The sequence below is a fragment of the Macadamia integrifolia genome, unplaced genomic scaffold (genome assembly GCF_013358625.1).
Source record: "Macadamia integrifolia cultivar HAES 741 unplaced genomic scaffold, SCU_Mint_v3 scaffold2482, whole genome shotgun sequence".
In the NCBI taxonomy this organism is placed as follows: domain Eukaryota; kingdom Viridiplantae; phylum Streptophyta; class Magnoliopsida; order Proteales; family Proteaceae; genus Macadamia; species Macadamia integrifolia.
In genome coordinates, this window is record NW_024868743.1 from 6,340 (window position 1) to 27,101 (window position 20,762).

The window sequence follows — 20,762 nt, forward strand, 5'->3', positions numbered from 1 at the left end:
ATCAGTCGTATGATCACTTGATTGTTTTTGTTAATATCGAATACTTGTCCGTTTTTACTTCCATATATACCCTTTCTCACCCTTTTAATGACTGAAATTATGATAAGTGTTGAATCTCGGCCTACGGGGCTCAATGAGATAGAGTAGTAAAAAAAAAAAAAAAATAGAAAAACAATGTGCCTTCGTGTATACCATGGGTAGTTGGAACTGGGTCAGGGTACAACTTTAATTTAGGTCAGGGTACAACTTTAATTTAATAGTACTAATAGAGAAAAATATATACACTACATATTGCATGTATTCCCATTACTCTTTCATGAACTTCTCTCTCTTCTCTGCCTTTCTTCTCTCTATTCTTGACTCTTTTTCTACCCTCAAAGATCAATTGCTAGTCACTCAGAGTCAGATAGTCTTAGGCAATCGAGAGAGGGAAAGATGCTGAAGCAAGAAGCGCTAGTGGAGGAGGAAGAAGGAACACTTCAACGGCAAGCAGACATTTGGAAGATAATGGTTAGCTTCGCAGAATCCATGGCCCACTATCGCCATTGGTCCTGCGGAACCACTGCTTGTCGTACGGGGGCTTGTCCTGGGGGCTATGATCACTACCATGGAGCACCCTTTTTTCTTTACCAAAAAAAAAGAAATGTGCGGTTGAGCTACACATAGCCGATATCAACAACTTCCACGGCCATCCCATCTCATTACCTTATTGGAGATAGCCGCCAGCCTCGACTCTCCTTCTGTTGATGTCGACTACCTAGCATGACTCATGAGGCTACTGGTGCACAAACGCATCTTCACCTCATCACAACCCATAGCTGTAACGACCTCAAATCTGGTCTAGTAGTTTGGTCTCGTTGGTGATCCAAGATCTATTTTATTTTAAGGAATGAACCGGTATTGATTTCCACAAATCATGAGAATAAGAAAAATAAAATAAATACAAAGATGCAATTAATTCATAGAAATATGCAACGGGAGTCTTAAATATTAAATGACAAAATAAAAGGCACTTCCCCCATAGGAAGGTTTAAAAAGAAATGACATTAAAGGTGCATAAGCCTTATTATAGATTTTAAAGGAAAAAAAAAAAACTAAAGAAAATAAAGGATCATCAAGAAACTAGAAATACCCTCCACCCAAGTCGAAGCCACCCTCATCCTTGTTAAACCATAGATGTACAATAGGCTCTTCATCTCCCTCTCCATGAATCTCAATCCCATCGTCTGAAATGTTGTAAGGGGTAAGCTTTTGGGGAAGCTTAATAAATGGCAAAAATCACAATTCACATAAGTTTGAAAACAACAAAAATAAGGTTTTCTTATAAATGAAACATGAACTATTATTAAAATAAAAGAAAATCTAACAAGTCAATCAAACAATAATAGATATCACAAATCATGATCAATGAAATTAACATCACCATCCTGTACCGTACTATGGCTCACTCCGTACTGTGACCTTGATTGGTGTGTTAACCCATTCACATAATTCATAATCTCAATAACAGTTCCAACATATGAGAATGGAATGTGCCCCCATACCATACTACAACTGACACCGTACTGTGACTTTGATCCACATCCATTCCATATGCAAGATATTATAATCACACCATTGATTTTTGTAAGGCGTAAAACATACTCTATCGTCCTGTACCGTACTATGGCTCACACTATACTGTGACCTTGATCGATAGTGAGGTTTTCACACATACAAAATGAGTTCAATGATAGCATACATAATCCAAAAATCCACATAGGGACATAATGTGACAATCACAAATCCAAAAAGAAAATGAAATACATGTAAATCAAAATTTCTAATATGCTTTTATTTATTAAGTGTGAAATGCAAAACCCAATAAAGAGATAGAAATTTCATGAGAAATAAATTTACAATTCTAAAAAAAGAATAAATCATTTAATATATAAACATACAAATTAATTTCCTATATTACATGTTAATATTTATATAAAAAGGAAAACCATGTGTAGAGAATGAATTAAACCACTTACCGATTTCACAGAATGCAAAAAAAAAAAAAAAAAAAAAAAAAAAAAGAGATATATAAGATCTTGAATGAGCGTCTCCCTCCTAATCAAACGAAGCTAAAGGAAGGGGTTGAACCTTTCCTCTTCTTCTTCTTCTTCTTTTTCTCACTTGAATCACCAAGAGAGGGGAAAAATATGGAGGTGTCCCACTCTCTCTCTCTCTCTCTCTTTTCTTCTCTCTTTTCAACATCTACAGCCTTGTGAGAGGCTGCCAACCTACCCTCTTTTCTTTTTATTTCTCAAGCTCTCTCCCTAATTCAAAGAAGGAATAAAATATTTAAGGGTCAATCAGCTTTCTCCCTTGTCAATTTGCTTAGCAAGGCTAAGAGGAGATGCCAAAAGTGTTACCCATATGCCCCCTTGATTATACAATTTGTCCCACTTGATTAGATAATTTGTCCCCCCTTGATTTGAGTTTTATAAGGAAGGGAAAGATAATAATCAATTTACCCCCCTTGATTGGATAATTTGTCCCATTTGATTTGAATCTCACAAGGAAAGAGAAAAAACATATCACTAAGTTAGTATAATTAAAATGATAGTAATCTAGATGTCAAATTATAAATGCATGAATTTGAATATTAGCATAAGGAAATAATGTGAGGTGGGGAGATAAAATACAATATTTAATATGATTTATAATAGACAAGCAATGGTAAGGCAATTTAGGAGTTTCTATAAGTGACCGCTAACCAAAAAGGCAGTTATGCCTCACCACATAGTTACCATAAAAGGTATGAGTCTAAAAAAGGAATTCTGCAATTCAAAAACATTTAAAAACTTACCAAAATTAGAGTGGTGATAAGGCCAAAAATCTTGGACTTTGGTCAACAAGTTTATATTTTGACCGCCACATCATCTATTAAAAACATTGACTTTAACTGCCTCGTCATCAGCTGACTCATCACTTTAGAGGCCTTTGCTAATTATGTCTTTCCTCACCACTCACTACAAGAAAAAGGGGTATTTGCAACACTTTTTTAGAGACGGACATATTTTCTGTCTCCTAAATTAATCATTCGAGACATATATAAATTCGTCGCTAAATTTTGATTATTTGAGACAAAGACTATAACGTCGCAATATTTGAGACGGATTATTTCCGTTGCTATTGTGCTGTCCCTATATATCTAACAATTGGGGCAGAAAACTTACCGTCTCAATTTTTGAGACAGACCTTTCCGTCCCGCCAGTGATTGAATTTTATATCTATTAAGACAGACAGTTTTTCCATCTCTAAATGGACAATTAAAGACAAAAATAATTTTGTCCCTAGTTGTGTAGCAATTGAGACAGATTTTAACCATCCCATATTTAGGGACGGATTATTTTCTGTCTCAAGTATTACGAATTGGGATAGTTTATACTCCATCGCTACTACTCACGTATTTTGATATGAATTGAGTTTTATATCTATTATGATGGATAGTTTTCCGTCTCTAAATCGAAGTATAAAGACATAAATGATACTGTCCCTACGTATGTAGCAATTGAGACAGATTGTAACCGTCCCATGTTTAGGGACGGATTATATTCTGTCTCAAGTATTATGAATTGGGACGGTTTATTCTCCATCGCTACTGCTCACATATTTCGACTTCCCGCGAAATACTTAGCCAACCGCGCTTTTCCATATTTCAACCAGACTCTAAAATTATAAGATGGGGAAAATCAATGCCGCTGCTTGCATACTGCTTTTCCAAAATCAAAGCCGATGCTCGAATACCTGCTTGTCATATTTCAACCGAGGTTTTCCAAAATCGAAGATCTAACAGTGCAATAATTTCACGCCTTCACTCACTGGTTTCCCACGAAGTGAGGAACCGTTGTAAATCTCCAAGAAATTCGATCGTCTTCCTTTCCAAAACTGAAACCCAAAATCAGGTACGCTATTTTCCTCTCCCACTTCTCTTTATTATGATTTTTCTTGATCTATTCCTTACCATTAAATCCAGTCATATTTCAACCGAGCTTTTTCAAAATCGAAGATCTAACAGTGCAACCTTTCTGCCTTCACTTCCTGGTTTCCCACGAAGTGAGAGCAAGCACTGTAAATCTCCAAGAAACTCGATCATCTTCCTTTCAAAAAGCTGAAACCCGAACTCAGGTACGCTATTTTCCTTTCTCACTTCTCTTTATTATGATTTTTCTTGTATTTAGATCTTTTCCTTATCATTAAATCCAGTCATATTTCAACCGAGCTTTTTCAAAATCGAAGATCTAACAGTGCAACCTTTCCACCTTCACTCCCTGGTTTCCTATGAAGTGAGAGCAACCGTTATCAAGAATAGAATAAACTCGATCATCTTTCTTCCCAAAAGCTGAAACCCTAAGTCAGGTAAGCTATTTTCCTCTCTCACTTCTCTTTATTACGATTTTTCTTGTATTTTGATCTATTTCTTACCATTAAATCAGCATAAGAGAGGAATCCACGGAAATGGTGGAGTTCCTGTCTTTTACCATGATCAATGTAGTGTTTCTTAATATGTTTGGATGAGTATTCTTGCTCTTTTTTTTTTTTTTAAATCTTTCTTTACACCTATGAGCAGTGTGGTATATGAGAGGAATCCATGGAAGTGGCCGTTTAATGCTTTCCCAAATTTCAGAATGAATTCAATGCCCATATCTAGAACTAATTCATATAATACAACGGTGATTAACATATTAGAGCTTGAATTAGAAATTAAATTGATCCATTATTTGTGCTGCAGTTCCAGAGATTGAATGGTTTAAAAATTTATGATTATGATGGCTGATCATGGAACAGTTTGCATCATATAATAACATAAAAACTTAGAATTTACGGATCAATGATTGGGACAGGATTAGGAGTGTATGAATTAGGAATTAAGTAGAGGAGTCTACTATTTTCCCTGACTGCAGCACATGCCCATGTGTTGCAGTCTATTTTATTTTCCCCTGTTTTTAGGGATATTTAGGCCAGATTTGATGATGATTGAATTTTCAGTTTTTTAATCATAGATGATAATTGAGGCTTCCACCCCTTACTCTGTAAAATAGATTCCCACTATCTCATATCAGGTGCTTTTTTCCCCCTGTTTGAAATAGGTGCAAATGAGAATCCATGTGGCTAACTCTATTTAGTTGGATAGGTTGAGTTGGAGGAGGTGTTGCTTCTTAGCCATGTGTAAATATGGGTAAATAGATTCTCTATTGAACAACTGAATTTGCTTTTAATGGTGAAGGAAGAATCCGATGCTCATGGTCATCAGTATCATTAAATGATCAAGGGAAATTAACTAGCTTTGTTAGAGGTAAAGCATGTCCAAGGAATGTTGTTATTATGTCTAAGAGCACAAGACAATTTCTTCCTCGATGAAGTTTCCTTTGAATAAAAGTCATTTATATATAGGAAGACTCTTAAGATACTCCCCAAGAAAAAGCATTAATCATTGGTTCTGTAGTACAAGCAAGATCAAACCTCACAGCTTTGCAAATTCAGTTTTTGTCTCTTTGGACAGTTGGTGGTGTCTTTTGTCTTTCTTTTAAAACAGGGCTTGGACATGCATCCTGGGTGTGTATTTCAGGGGCTGGAGAGGATATGAGTTCAGTTTAGTTTGGGTTAAACCATAGTTGGAAGAAATGGATCGAATTGACATTGCTTTGATCGATCTCCGTTCTTGTCTGATACAATTCAATGGATCGATATGGACGAAAGGTTAGAAGGTAAAATTCATGGTTTAAATGAAAATCAGGATATCTAATCTTAAAGAAACCCATAAAAAGTAATAATCGAGGTCTTAAAGAAACCCATAAAAAGTAACAATCGAGGTATATGATATAAGACTCAAAATTGTTCTTTATCAGAGATATGAAGAGATCTTTACCTTTAGTAAGAAGTAATAATCGAGGCCTGGGTAATCAATTTCTTCCTTGTGCTTGCTTTTCCTTCTGTTTCTTCTAGATCACTTGCCGTCCCCAGCAGCAGATAAGATTATGTATCTGCAGTAGGTGATTCTGGGAATGAGTAGAGATGGTCTGAGGGTCGCAATTGAGTCTCGTAATTAGTGCAATGAGGTTGGAGGGGAAGATCCCTTCATGAGTAGTCCTACAGCTTCTGATTGCTTCGACATTGACAATTCTACATTTCCAGATGTGAGGTTAGTCCATAGAGTGGACGAGTTAGACAACAGGTTAGGTGAAAATAACTCTATTTTTGGTAGAGTCGTGCGCAATGTCGACCATTTTGCAGCCAAGAAAGAGATCTATCTGGCTTACAAATGTCAAGTACTGGATGTACCAAGGCCATGGCAGTTTTGGATTCTCATGCTCAAGAGTGGCAACATGGATATACTTGTGGCAGCGCGCCCAAAGAATGGGAAGAAATCAAAAAAATTGCCACCTGAGTCATGTTTCCTCTGCTTTGGCAAAGGTTGCATGAACATGCCATTGATATACCACAACTACACAAGCTTACATCAAGGAAAGAAGAGGACTACTACCATTCTAGGGGGGAGTTTCTATGTGGCATTTGACTTGTATTCCTATGTAAGAAAGGCCCAATTTCAAATACCTCTGATTACTCTGTAACTTGGGAGAAGCAGCCTGGGGAGGGTATTTGGAAGTTCCATAATATTCTGAGGTCAAATTATAAGAATCAATGGTGGGTATCACTACCAAACCAGTAATAATCTTAAGTAGGCTTATGCTCTACTTAAGATCAGCTACAACAAAAGGATTTTCTGGTGGGTATCACTACCAAACCAGGGGAATGCCAAAAATTATTCCAAAGTCACCCAATTTCAAATTGAATTTTCTGGCCATAAAGAAAGGGAGAGGTCCAAATAGCCAATTCTATCTCATGAACATTGTAATTTGTTGGAAGAATGATGGCAGCCCTTGCGATAGCAATGGTACAGTGTGATGATAATCAATCTTATTACTGAAGCATGGTGTAACCTTGATAACCTTAGAATCTGTCCACCTTATCGTGCACTTCCTAATGGCACCAGAATCCATCGTACAGACTAGAAGAACGTCCCTTATGAGGCATACCATGTGTATTGCTCGCTAGGGAATGCAGAATATTTAGAGAAGCCATTTAACTATTGTAATGCATGTAGCAATCCTCAGCCTCAGGAGATTCTTGACATACTACCACACCCAGTCTAGGGAGATTAAAAGAAAGGTCATTGATGAATTGGTGATGCCAGAACTTGGGAGCTGGATGTAGGGAGGTTGTGATAGTCACTGTATTTCGATTCTTGGACCCAGGTACTCAGCCAGTAAAGAGAACTTGGCCATCTATCACCTTTTGGTCACGGGAATTTATTTCATCTTAATTTGAGAGTATACCTGCTGCCTATATTTTGAGGAGTGTTTTTGCTGAAGAAAATTTCACTCTTCTTAAAATTTAACTCCCGACTAGCAAGGTCTTGAAATCAAATTTAGAATTTCCTGAGATGCCAAAATGTTGGAGAGTCTAAGAAACAATAATTGGGATATTTCAGGTGTAGATCTTGACACTTTAACACCCTTAAACAACTTTAAGCCCCTAAGCAATAAAAGAAGACAGACTAGACAACCCCTACATTGCAATAACAAATAAATAGGGGCTAAGGGGCATCTTGGTCTTATGCACCAAAGAAATTATAACTAGAACCCTTAAGCTTAATACAGTATGAGACTCAGGAGATCAGAACACTGATGTAGTCACATCAATGCTGAGAGAAACCAAAAAACTGAAATAGGGCCCTAATGTAACCTCATTCCAATCTATCATATACTTTTTACATGTCTAACTTAATAACTACCCACCCTTGTTTACTTTTGCTATGTTTCATACATTGAATTACCTCACTGTATGAAATTAAATTATTATTCAAATTTGACTGCCCTTAAAAAAATAGCCTGATAAGGAGATATAAATCTGGCAGGAAAGGTTGAAACTTTCTCGCCAAGTGTTTCAAGATAATTTCTTTTTTAGGAAACGAAAGTGATTAGAGTGTGGTTAGTACCAATAGGCAATGTAAGAGCTACAACAAACTAACTCATGAACAAAACCAACCACGTCCCTATGACCAAAATCCCATGTTTTATGAAAAAAAAACCGCCAAGACTATATCATGATCTGGTGCCTTAAAAGCACCAATACTAAAAACAACTTCTTTAATCTCATCCTTAATAGTGCAGAGAAATCAAATGCTAATTTTCTCTATCATATTAACTTCTAATTACTTCATACATGCTATGTAAATAACTATACTTGAGGAAGCATAAGCATACTCCATACACTTAAAGTAAAGCTTTTAGAAATGATTGAATGATAGAACACAAAAGGTGATTATGATCATACTCTATGAGAACCCCATAAAAACAAATCAATTTGAACTAATGAATTTTTTTCCCATCCATAAAGAAAAACAAAAATTGAGCCTCAGACTAACCAATCAAGAATTTTTAAATCACATGGCCAAAATCATAAACTATGTAGCATTGAGGGAAAAAGAAAGAAGCACAAACTTAAGCGCCCGAAATCTGAACCATTTATGTGTCTTAGGTAATTTGTACATATATATATATATGATTGAGTACATCAAATTAAATAAGATTATTTAATAATGCTTTGAAGAGATCTATGCTGCGCTTTTTATGCATTATAGGTCAATAATGCATTTCAAGATATCATGCCAAACACAGCCTTATTTTCAAAAAGACCATGAAACGATTCCACATGCTTTCAAAGTATAGCTTTATAGTTCATTTTATAACCGTGCATGATTTAGAGTTGAGATCATCAAGGGGGTGAGGTGCCTAGGACCAAGATCTTGAGGTTGAGTAAGGATGTGTTTGGTATGATTTCTTAGGATGCATTATTAACCTAGAACGCAAGTACATTAGAAGCATATACTATAGATACAATAGTTTTGCTAATGTCCCGGTAGGTTTTAGGATTTTGAGTGATACTATTAAGGGGTATATCAACATTTAGCAAAGGTTGATTCCTCAGGGACGGAGATTGACACTGCCCCTACTTAGGTTATGAAGAGAATTAGTGCGTTTGTTATAAATGTTCATGGGATGCACTCTTCTGGCTGGATGCTGAAGGGACTGTGGCTTTGAAATGTCGAGCCAGGTGTTGATCCACTTAGGCGGAGGAGACTATACTTTATATCATGCCATGAAATTGTGGAGCGCCTTGGGTGAAAAATGCTCCACCTTGGAGAACGTCCGTTATAGTAGTACAAAAGATTCAGCCCCCTATACTCCATAAGGCCCTAGGATCGGTTGTTGATGCAGCTCAAAAATAAACTCAAAAGATATATAGAATATTTCTGTTGCCAAAATGAAGAAACCTAATAGAAGATAACAAGAGTTATAGAGAACCACTTAACTCGAGGGTCAAAGAAGACCAACTCTGGGGTTGATTGCAGACTCACTCAACCAAAATGTGGGGCTCACTCAACCCAAATTATATGCTTCAGTATGTTATTCTGTTCATTTATATATTATTGATGATTTTACTTTTAACTTTCTTTATCACGGGTGTCAACAATGTGCGCTGCAGTGCTGCTGATGCTTGGATTGAAGATCTGGCATATATTCCTGCTATTGATTTAGTTAAACACAATCATTGTTGCTGCTGCTCTGAAAGAGAAGATGCTACTGTTGCTCAAAGTTATTATAGTAATGACCATTTACCGACGTCCATAATAGGTAAGAGTAAACCCCCCCCCCCCTTTTATTTCTTTTTCTTTGTTGCCTTCAACACCAAACGATTTCTCAAAGTCTAGTGGGTGCCAGGGAAAAGTAGTTTAGAAATGTATTAGTTGGGCTTCATTGATAACAAAAGAGTAGTAGTTTCCTATGCTTCGATAGCTAGCTGGGTTTTTTATCAGCAATGGATCTTCAAAGTATCTACTACGCTTGGCTACTAGTTTCTCTCTTTCAAATTACATCTATAGCAGCTGTGACAAATTCTGAGGATGGTAAGGTCTTGTTCCACTGGTTAATTTCATCTTAATAAAGATATCAGATTAGTTCCAATATCTTTAATTTCTTGATGCAGGTGATGCTCTGTCTGCCCTCAACTTTGATTGGCAGAATATACCAACTAATTGGGTGTGTTCAGATCCTTGTGGGGATGGTTGGGATGGGATTAAGTGTTCTAGTTCTCGAGTGATCTCCATGTAAGTCATTACTAAATTTATTATTTTTCTATCAGCTATCAATGATTTCAACTTTGTGAAAATTCTTGATACTTCTCTTCCCCTTCTTCAATTTCTATATCAGAACAATATTAAGCAGTGGACTGAAAGGTCAGTTTTCAGGAAACATACAGTTCCTCTCTGAGTTGTAGACACTGTAAGTCTTCTATTGAATTTTGCCTTCTCTGTCTTAATTCTTATATAGGATTTGATTGAACAGATATGATTATGTCTTTTTAATAGGGAAATGGATGAAGATTGGTGTAATACTTTAGAGCTTAAACTTACAAGATAGGTTGAGGATATGAGATAACATGTACTTTAATCCAGAAATTGATAGATATGAGTTCATATTTCTTTTGTTGTTATAATTAAGATGGGTTTCTAGAAGCCTAAAGATTAGGTTCAGAAACTCATTTGAAAACTAGAAGCCCAATGAATGAATATTGACCAGAATTAAGAATAAGTGATAAACAGTAATCTACATCTTAGATTTGAATAAAATATAGGAATAAAATTTTAAAAGTTGAACTTGATCCAAGGGTCTGATCTCGAGTTTCAGAAGAATCCTGCTTGAAATAGGACTTCTAAAAACAAGAATTGATGTTAGTAACTAAGTGATTTCTGATTAGTAAATAAACTCACTCAGATGCAGTAGCGACAGTTAATAGAATATAGAATAGGATTGAAGAGTAATCTGAGATATTATGGAAAACAAAATTTACTGATGGAAACTAGAAAACAGAGAATAAAAGTAAGAAGACCAGCAAGCCTAGTAACAATAGGAATCAGATGCTAAGAGATCAGATTCAAAATTTGAAATCATATAGTTGTAGGGTAGAACCTGATTGAACAATATGAAATCAGAATTAAACTGTCAATAGTAACAGGTAAGAAAATGAAGGTTTCAGATTTATAGCATGCACATGAACTTAGGTTAAGAACAAACTTGTTGCAGGAATTAAACAGTGAAGGTGAAGATACAAGAACAATATGAGAGATTCACACCCCAGCCTTGATTAGCATCCCACTGACCCACATAGCATCCCATCAGGCAGCAACTACATCCCACAACCATTAATCTGACTCTCATAGACTATTGAGCAGTAATGGCATACTTTATACATAGTAAAAATCGATGGGAGAGGGTTAATTAGCCCTTACATTATTATATAGAAGTAGCAAAGGCCAATAAAAAAAAAAACTCAGCTTTTACAAAGAAATGAATAAACATGCAATAAAGTTAGAGAAAACTATTCCTAAACAAGTCCATCAATTATGGTTTTGTAGGTGATGACCCAGATCACTCTTAAACTGAGTTAACTCGTGAGTTGTTGACTCAGTGTTTTCTTGCTTCTTCTTTAGTACTTTTTAGAGTAGATATCTTCGTGATCTGTATCAGATTATCAATGTCCTTATCTTACATTAGGGGAATGCTGATTTTTATCCTCCTCTATGATTGACATGAAATTTTTTTTCTAGAGCAGGAAGAGTCTTATGGGGCATAGTACTTGGTTCATCCAATAGGGAAAGCTTACAAAAATGTTGCAGGTAGTCATTTGGAGCCAGTGTTGATGCTAATGAATACGACAATGACAGTATAAAGATGCGAAGTCATCCAGGTATTATTTGCAGTATATCCTTTTGCTTTGATTGATGACCTCGTCACTTTGTACGGAAAGGTGGGGAGGGGGGAAGATGGATTGGACATATATACAAACAAATGTTTCAAATGAATAATGTCATGCAAATTAGTTTAAACTTATATGTTTCTTCTCTCCTTTTATCAAGTATGAATCCAAATCCATGTCTCTTTCTTTGCCCCATTACAAATGCCCCACGTGCATTTGCATCTTCAGGTATAGACAATGAGGCCCTAATCATTCTCAATAATATTGGATACTTTTTTACTTATTTTTGGGGGGGATGGGGGAAGAGTGTTTCCTTTAACCCAGGTTTAAAAACCTAGATGGTCAGTCATGGCAGATTCTGATTTGGATAGGCCTTGGAATTGTCATTTTCCAGGTATCCAAGGTTTTCCAGTAAAGGATTGGCTTGAATTGGATCGGGGAGAATCTGGATTGGTCCTGGCTGAATCCGATTCTTAAAAACTCTGCATCAACTATAATTTTGATCAAGGGATGGATTTTAAAATTCTCTCTCTCTCTCTCTCTCTCTCTCTAATTAACTCCTTTGTTGAGTGATATATAGTTGATCGAGAGTAAGTTAATGGGTACAATAGTTAGGACGAAGGAATTCTTTAGATATAAAGTACAACTTCTTATTTCATTCCATGCAAATGATTTGGTTGTCTCATCTCAACCATGTAATTAATGATGGTGAAACTCTTTTCTCTAATACCTTGCTAATATACCTATGCTCGCTAAGAGTGGAGTTGTTATTTATGTTAATAGAACTTCCTAAGAAGTAATCTAGCTTTACATGAATAGTTCAACTTAAGGAGAGTGCATGTCATGTTGGAGTGGTATGTTGCTATGATGAGAGTCTTCATCTTAGAGATGTCAAAGTTCCCTATTGAATAATTGTAAGCTAATGTGGTTTCTTATTGATTTATTGCCTTGAAATCATTTATCCTTTCTTTCATTCATTCTTCTTTGCTTTTCCTTTCCCCTCTTAAGACTTTGCCTGCAATGGTGTGTTATTCTCTACTTTTATCAACTTTTGATTCTCTCCTTCTATTATTGCGTTTTGGAGCTTTCCATTGGCTACTTGAATGTTGTTTACAATTTTTTATTTTTTTGTTTTTTTTCCTGACATTACCCAGATTCAGTGCCAACTATCAGGGTTTTTTCTATTCTCATTTCATTTTTAATATTTTCTTCAATAAGGCTCATATCCAATAACTTCATAAAACAGTTCAACTTCTTATATCTTATGTTGCTAGAGTTTTTTTTTAAATGGATGAAGAACCTTTGTAAACAAATAGGGCACCGCGTGTAATTCTGTTGTGGGTCATGGTGCAAGTTTACTATCCAATTTTGAATTGAAATCTTTGATTTTGAAGACATTATGACTATCTATTTTTTTTTCTACAATTTTTCGTTAACCCGTTTCTGCCTGAACTTTCATATGGAACAGTTGCTTTGATTATTTAAATTTAAAATTATACTGCCCTCTTCCATTTACTTAATACTTAATATATCTTGGGTTTTTCTTTTGCCATTTTTTCAAGTAGAATTTCCAGCAACTGGTGTTGTGCTTGATCAGTTTGAATCATTTTGTTTTCAGTAGGTCCTTTCGAAAGGCAAAGTCGTGAAGAACTAAAGAAGGTTAAACATATAGTTCATCCTGTTGTACTCTTTCAAGAATACTTATTTTAAATACTAACATAACTTTTATCTTTGTTGCAGTCCATAATGGAGCTTATAGTTCTAGTTTCAAACCAAATTACACATCAGGTGATTTGATGGTCTGCAAATAGCATTCTATTCATCCTTCACTATAAATAACCATGACAAAAATATTAGCTAATTATTTGTGGAAATGTTCAATTTGCAGCATAGGTAAGAGCAACGAACCAATAAGAAAGTTTGGAGGAAAGAGGTTGCTGCCAAGGGGAGCTTTGATGATGGATTGGGCATAGACAACCACTTGGATTGTATGTTTAGAATAATTTCTCTGAAATATTAGTTTTATTTGATGATTATGTAAATATTAAGTCTTTGTATGGATTTCTTTCATGTTAATGCTTTTGGATGATATAATTATTAACTGTTGTCTGGTTAGATCTAGTAATGTGTAACCTAGTAATGTGTAAGAACAGGGTCATTATATTATGCATGCCAGCAAAATGAAAATTTTTTTTTCCTACACGATTTTTAGAGATGGATTTTTTCCGTCTCTAAAAGCATAAAGCTTTTCTTATTTGCAACGGAAATTATATGTCTTTATAAGGTGGACATTATTCAAGACAGAAAAAATTTGTCCCAAATGATAAAGTATTTAAAAAAGCTTTTACTAATTGAGACGGAAGTAATCTGTCTCTATGAGGAGGAAACTATTAAGGACAATAAAAATCTGTCTCAAATGATAAACACCTTTCTTATTTGAGACGGCAGTTATCTGTCTCTAAGGAGGAAACTATTAAGGACAGTAAAAATCTGTCTCAAATGATAAACAACTTTCTTATTTGAGACGGCAGTTATCTGTCTCCAATGACATATTTTTTAATAGTTTACGACGGTAAGTAAGGGTGGCAAATAATCCTTTAGTTATAGAGACAGAAATATACTGTCACTAAGTTACTTGGCCAACATAATATTTGTGACAGATTTTTCCATCGCTTTAGTTTCTATTTGCAATGGTTAGTTTCCGCCTCAAAATTTGTCGCAATTAACCACTTAGAGACGGAAAAAAATTTCCGTCTCTTAAATTATGGGACGGCCGTTGTAACGACAGTTTTGGGACAGAAATTTATACTGTCCCTAATAGGTATTAGCGACACTATTTTAGTATTTGGGACAGATAATTTCCGTCCCAAAAACCCTTTTTTCTTGTAGTGTCAGATGGCAAGGATGTACTACTATTACACTCGTGCCCTAACCTCATCTAATTTGAACTGATTATGATAGGTCTCGGGCCGACAGTGGAAAGCACCACCGAGTTTTGGCTCACGGCGGCTCACTGCCAAAGGGGGAAGGATGACCCCACTTGCTAGTGCATCTCCTGCTTATCCAACTGAAGGGGATTCAAGCCTTTTGATCACAGAAGGTAAGTTAACCGAAACCCTACACTCGAATGCTGGCACGCACCAAAACTGTCAGAAGGCCATGTGCACAGCCTAGGGCAACTACCCATGCAAGACTAAATTGTGGATAGCAAGTAGTCAAGACACATAGCTGTCTTGACCACCGAAAGCACCTGGGCCTGGATCTAGTGGGCTGAATTTGGTGGCCACTTGTGCTGCCGAACTGGTTTCGATGCCCATGGACCCCACCACCTACATCGGGAATAGTCCTGGATGACCACACACACTCCTACGCCTTCCTTATGACTTGTACTTCATATAAGTCTATGGATGTGGGCCTGCGTGTCCCAAATGTCAGATTAACCTACTTAGATCGGACTAGGACCAACCAAACAGGCCCTATGGACACAACTTAATATAAATAGGAGAGGTGAGTTCATTTCTCACCTCTCACTTGTACAAAACATGTGAGAGGGAAAGAAGATGAGAAAGGGGAGGAGAAAGGAAGAAGAAGAAGAGGAAGAAGGAGTTAGAACTCACCTTGGTGCCTTGCTCGCTTAGTTGCGGGAACCCTTGTCGGAGGTAAGTGCCACCTCTCCTACCACTCTCTCTCTTCATTTTGAGCTAGGGTAAAGTGAGTATAGATGTAAATCTTGGCCTCCAAACCTCCCCAAGCTTAGGGAGTATGTATTTCACCTCCCTGGTGTGATTGCCGAGCTCAAACCAAGTCCGGTGAGCTCCGGTAACACTTGTGACCAAATGACCATCTAGGATTTTGATAGTTTGATCGATGTATCTTTCAAATGGCCCATTGGAATCAGGATTTTGTTAGCTTAAAATGATGTTAGGAACATCCCCTATAGATTCCACAGAACGAATCCAGGTGATCGGACACTAGTTGGAAAGCCCCAAATGGCATAGGCACTTTCTATGTGTCCACCGAAAACACTGGGCCAGGATCTAGTGGCAGTTTCCAGTGAGGTATCTAAGCCTTAGAATCTCTTTGCCAGTGTCACCGGGGATTCACATATGATGAATCTAGTAGGTTTCAACCCTGTTTCTGGTGCCTGAATCCGGTGACACCCTGATTTGACAGTATATTTACCCTTTGGGGGTAACCCCTATGGGTTCCTTTTGATGTTTCCAACACATAATAACACCCAATTGCCTTTGTTCCTAGAACAGAGATGTGCACATACCCCAAGGTCAGAATTGAATTGAACACAGGTGGTCGTACTTGGAACCTGATCTATTCAAACTTAATCAAGGTGAGGGATGGTTGACTTTTATTTTGGGATTGTTTAATTATTATAGAACTGCTCGCATGTGTAGGATTTTCACATAATTATTTAAATTGTTTAAATGATGATGATGTCCCATAACATGTTATATTGTGATGGAAATGATATAAAATGTATATTGTGAGATGAAATTCGGTGTGGCCGAGGTGGTTCCGATACCATGATCGTAGTATGTTTGTTGCATTCATGCATTGATTATGTGCATTAGATTAGATGTAGTTGTAGATTACACTTTGTGACCGATGTTATCCTAGTATCGTGCACTCCGGGGCTGCATTTGGAAATGGATACACTTTGTGGCCGATGGTAATCCTAATGTTGTGTAGTCCATACTCAACTGCTTTGTATGCTAGAATAGGTATATAGTTGTGGGTTACACCTTATGGCCAATGGTATCCCGATATCATGTACCCCGGGACTATACTTGGAATGGACCCACTTCGTGGCCGATGGTAATCCTAATGTTGCGTGGTCCATACTAACTATATCATTATGAAAGACATGTAGGATATTGTGGTTACGTGACATTCCCTATGCTACGTCCCCTTGCTAATAGTGGGTAAGGTATTGGATAACCCAATGATGGTATGTTCGATGAACTTTTTCAGAATGCCTCACCCGCAATACGATGTGATTATTATCGGAGGCGGGAACTAGTCTGATGTGGCCAATGGCGATCCCGGTGCCGTGACTGCCAGAAGGGGGTTATCATGGGTTTGCTGGGTGGCCGACGGATGCATCCTAGGATGGCAGGCTCCTAATCACAACTAGGGCTTATATCGCTATGTAGTCAATGTGTGGTTCCGAGACCAGGGATATAACCTAATATGCCGTAGTAGTATTACCCAACTTAGTCGTATTGTTAGGTGGTTTAATAATCAAATGAATTGCATCATTCGCATCATGGATTATGTGTTTAATTCTTGTATTTATGTCATCATGGACTATTATATATGCTTGTGCATGAACTCCACCCCTCATTGAGCAAGTTGGAAGCTCACCTCATGTATATGCACCCTTTTAGATGATGATGCAGGTACTGTCGTGCCTATGGCTTGTGACTCTCTATCCTCCGAATTCGAGTACAAAGTGAGTGACTGGTGGATGCCGGAAGCGGAGGAGCATGACCAAGGCTGTGCTTACGACTATTGTGCATATGTGGCACCATGAGATGCTCAGCGTATTTTTGTTATTCTGATACCGAATTATGAATGGTATATTTTTGGGCTTATTATTTATAAGTCGTGGATAATTGTAATGGAATAACTTGGTTATTTATGTATGTTATCATTAGATGTTTCTCCCATTTTAATTTATGACTTTACTATTATACTCTGATTCCACTGAAATTGGTTTGGTTTGTGTTGTGAGATTGTTTATGTTAAGGTACTGCTATTAGAGATCCTGGTAGGTTTGTAAAATGAGTATGCATCTTACTCACACCACTGGTATTCCTAATGGTAAGTTGGGTTTACAGGAATTGGGGAGTGACAACTACCATCCTCCTTCCAACTATGATGACAACTACCAAATCCACAACAACCTCCTCGTTCAAAGCTGTGGTGCCTTTGGTAGCGATGCAACCTCAATGCCACTGCTTGGTAGGGTAATTGCGATGAATAGGTAGTGGGTTTCAACCCTACAAATTTGATTCTTAATTCCATTGTATGACTCAATACCCAATGAAAAAAGAAAAAGAAATCATTGTTTGAGAAGGGGTTTTATCAAACTGATTTTTACCCCTCTCTTCTTCCTTATCAAATGTTCCACTATTTCTTGGATTTATAGGTCTAAGCTATTGAGTGATTTCTAGTCATTCTTGTTCAAATCTTAAGGGTATACTTCGATTGAGTTTAATCTATTTTTGTTGCTAGTTTTCTGGGTTATGGGTGAAACGATACTGAGAAAATCCTTTTGAAAAACAAAAATATTTGGGAGGAGCTTATTGTATTTGTTTTTCTTTTCTCTTCTTATTCTTATATCTTACTCTGTAATTCATTAAAAATTGGATTTTTAGATCATAGATTGAGCTTTTGAGTGATTTCCAGCAAATCTTATTGGTGAACTTTGATTGAATCTATTTCAAATTTGTTACTGGGCTTCTAGGTTGTGTGATAATATTGAAAATCCTTGAAAATCCTAGTAGATTGAATTGAAGTATGTATTCATATACAGATGATAATCCATTTCCTTCACCTCCTATGCTTCCTTCTTCCCCACAAAGCAGAGGGATTAAGCTCGATTTAGAAGGATGGTTTCTCTCTCCAAGCGGTTTCAATAGGATGTGGGAGGCATGCGGGTGGAATGATTGTGGATCGTTGGATTCATATGAGGACATTTGTCGTGCTTGGAGAATTCGTTGAATGCTAGTTGGAGCTATCAGTTGTTGGAGATGAACCGAATACTGCCCATGACACCTCCTTTTGGAGCTTGAATCTATTTTCTTTCTCTTTCTAGGGCACTTAAATTAAATCTCAAAGATCTTGAGTAAGGTTACAAAGTTTTGATCCCCTTCACATATGTTGAGCCTTGTGCATTGGGTTATTTTTTTTAAATTACATTTGAGCCCTCATCAACTCATGTTAGAGCGTTAAAAGTCTTCTAAGTTGTGAGTTGTGACCATACAACTAGTCATTTGGGTTACGGGAATTTCAGATAACAAAAATTGATTCTAAATTTGAAGTATTTCGGGAAATTCAATTACTGGCCAACATTGTTTAAAAAAATGTATTGGATCTGTCAGAATTGCCCAAATCAGATGCGTATCAACCAAGATCATATTGATCCTATACCGATCCACTGTTAAGGTACATGATGTGCCAATATTTGCCATGACCTCGAATACCGCGTTGACAACCCTTTCGTTATCTCCGAGCTCACGCCTTGTTGCGTCCTTTCCGATCTCTCGCGTCATCCAGATTTCGCTAAGCTCTCACCTCATCCAGACTTCACCAAGCTCTCGCCTCATCTAGATCATGCCGAACTCTCACCTCGGCTTCCCTGGAGCAAGAATCTTTATTAAACCCTCGCAAAGAGTGGCTTCTACCACTTGGCCAAGCTTCCTCCCTTGGGTCACGAAAAGTCTCATGATGAGTCAGTGCCACGACATTGTGGTTAACTGTATACCATGACATTATGGTTGGCATAGTCATCCACACAAGACGTGGATAAAGATGGAACTCCGAAGGAAGCAGAACAACCAGTGGGAACACTCCCTCTAGATGCTATGCATGTCTCCCCATTGAGAATCCTAATGCTTGACAATGCCCGAAAAGTGGGGAATATCCAGAATATTCTCCCTTACATATGCAGGCACGTGAGACCGTAGAGGGGAAGGACACTGTGGAAACCAAGGAATTCAGGCTCTATAAATACAAGAGGTAAGCCCCTGAAGAGGGGGATCGAAAAATAGGGAAAAAAATATTTACCTGTTGCTTAATCCTAACCTTGACTTTGTCATCAAAGGGTTATCGCACGAGCCAGCCGGGTGCCCCTTTGCTGACTTGCTCATCTTTGCAGTAGGAGCACAAAAAGTCCTTGGACTTGTGGGTGGATTGGAGAATTCCATCTTCCGTCAAAATTTATGAAAAGTCTGATGCAACTCTTTACTGAGCCTTTGCAGCATCTTTGAAGGGCATCGCTCTCGTATGGATGTCAAACCTAAGGCCCAAGTCGATTCACAGCTACAAGGAGCTAACCAAAGCATTCCTCACTCGGTTCCAAGCCAGCATGAAGCAACGCTAGACACTGGCCAATGTGATGAATATGAAACAGAGGGCAGGAGAGCCCATTCATGAATTCCTCACCAGGTTCACTAAGGCCATGTTGGAGGTGAAAAAGTTACCAAAAGGAGTGGCATATAGTTCATTATGCAATGCTATCACTCACCCCGAATTGGTCCTTTCATTGGCCTTTGATCTCCCTGAGACAATGCTAGAGTTTCTAAGGAGGTGCAACCAATATGCCAATATGGAGGAGGTCCTTGTGGCTAACGGGATGACCGGCAAAGGAGATCAGTCAGAAAGAGATAGGAAAAGGCCCCAAAAGACTAGGGAGGAAGATCAAGAGCAGAAGAAAAATAGGCCGGATCGATCAAATGACCGAGTGGCAGATGAGCAATTTGAGTTAGATCGATCCCGTACAAACTTACTATTAGAAATCCAAGATCAAAAGTATTTTCATTGGGAAAAGCCTATGGTAGTGAAACTCAAAGAAAAGAATCCCAATCGGTATTGCAGGTATCATCGTGATCACAACCATGACACAGAATATTGTAAGGCATTAAAGAGAGTGATCGATGAGCTGATAAAGGTGGGGTACCTCAACAAATACCTGAAGCAAAAATTTGGTGAAGGACTGCACACCCGCAGTGAGCCTGGGCTGAGCAATACAAAAGATCGTGAAATAGGAGATGAGTCTGGGCATCTGAATGGGAACAAGCCCATCGGGCCGGCCATATTGACAATAATGGGAGGACCCAAGGCGGAATCTATCAGGAAGGTCAAGGCACATGTATGCTTTGTTCCTGTAA

General features: G+C 37.6%; 1 long non-coding RNA gene and 1 pseudogene across 2 annotated transcripts; both read left to right on the forward strand.

Annotated features, from left to right (window-relative positions):
- The first annotated feature begins 6,675 nt into the window (after window positions 1-6,675).
- LOC122066593 lies at window positions 6,676-7,196 on the forward strand (annotated as a pseudogene).
- Window positions 7,197-11,539: 4,343 nt separating this feature from the next.
- Window positions 11,540-17,561, forward strand: LOC122066594. 2 transcript variants are annotated; one of them, XR_006136402.1, is made up of 7 exons: window positions 11,540-11,844; window positions 13,472-13,512; window positions 13,594-13,641; window positions 13,742-13,841; window positions 14,815-14,953; window positions 16,116-16,198; window positions 17,256-17,561. It is a non-coding gene; the product is annotated as an uncharacterized LOC122066594 (long non-coding RNA). The 2 variants fall into 2 exon arrangements; XR_006136403.1 differs by having other exon boundaries at window positions 13,475-13,512.
- Window positions 17,562-20,762: the final 3,201 nt, after the last annotated feature.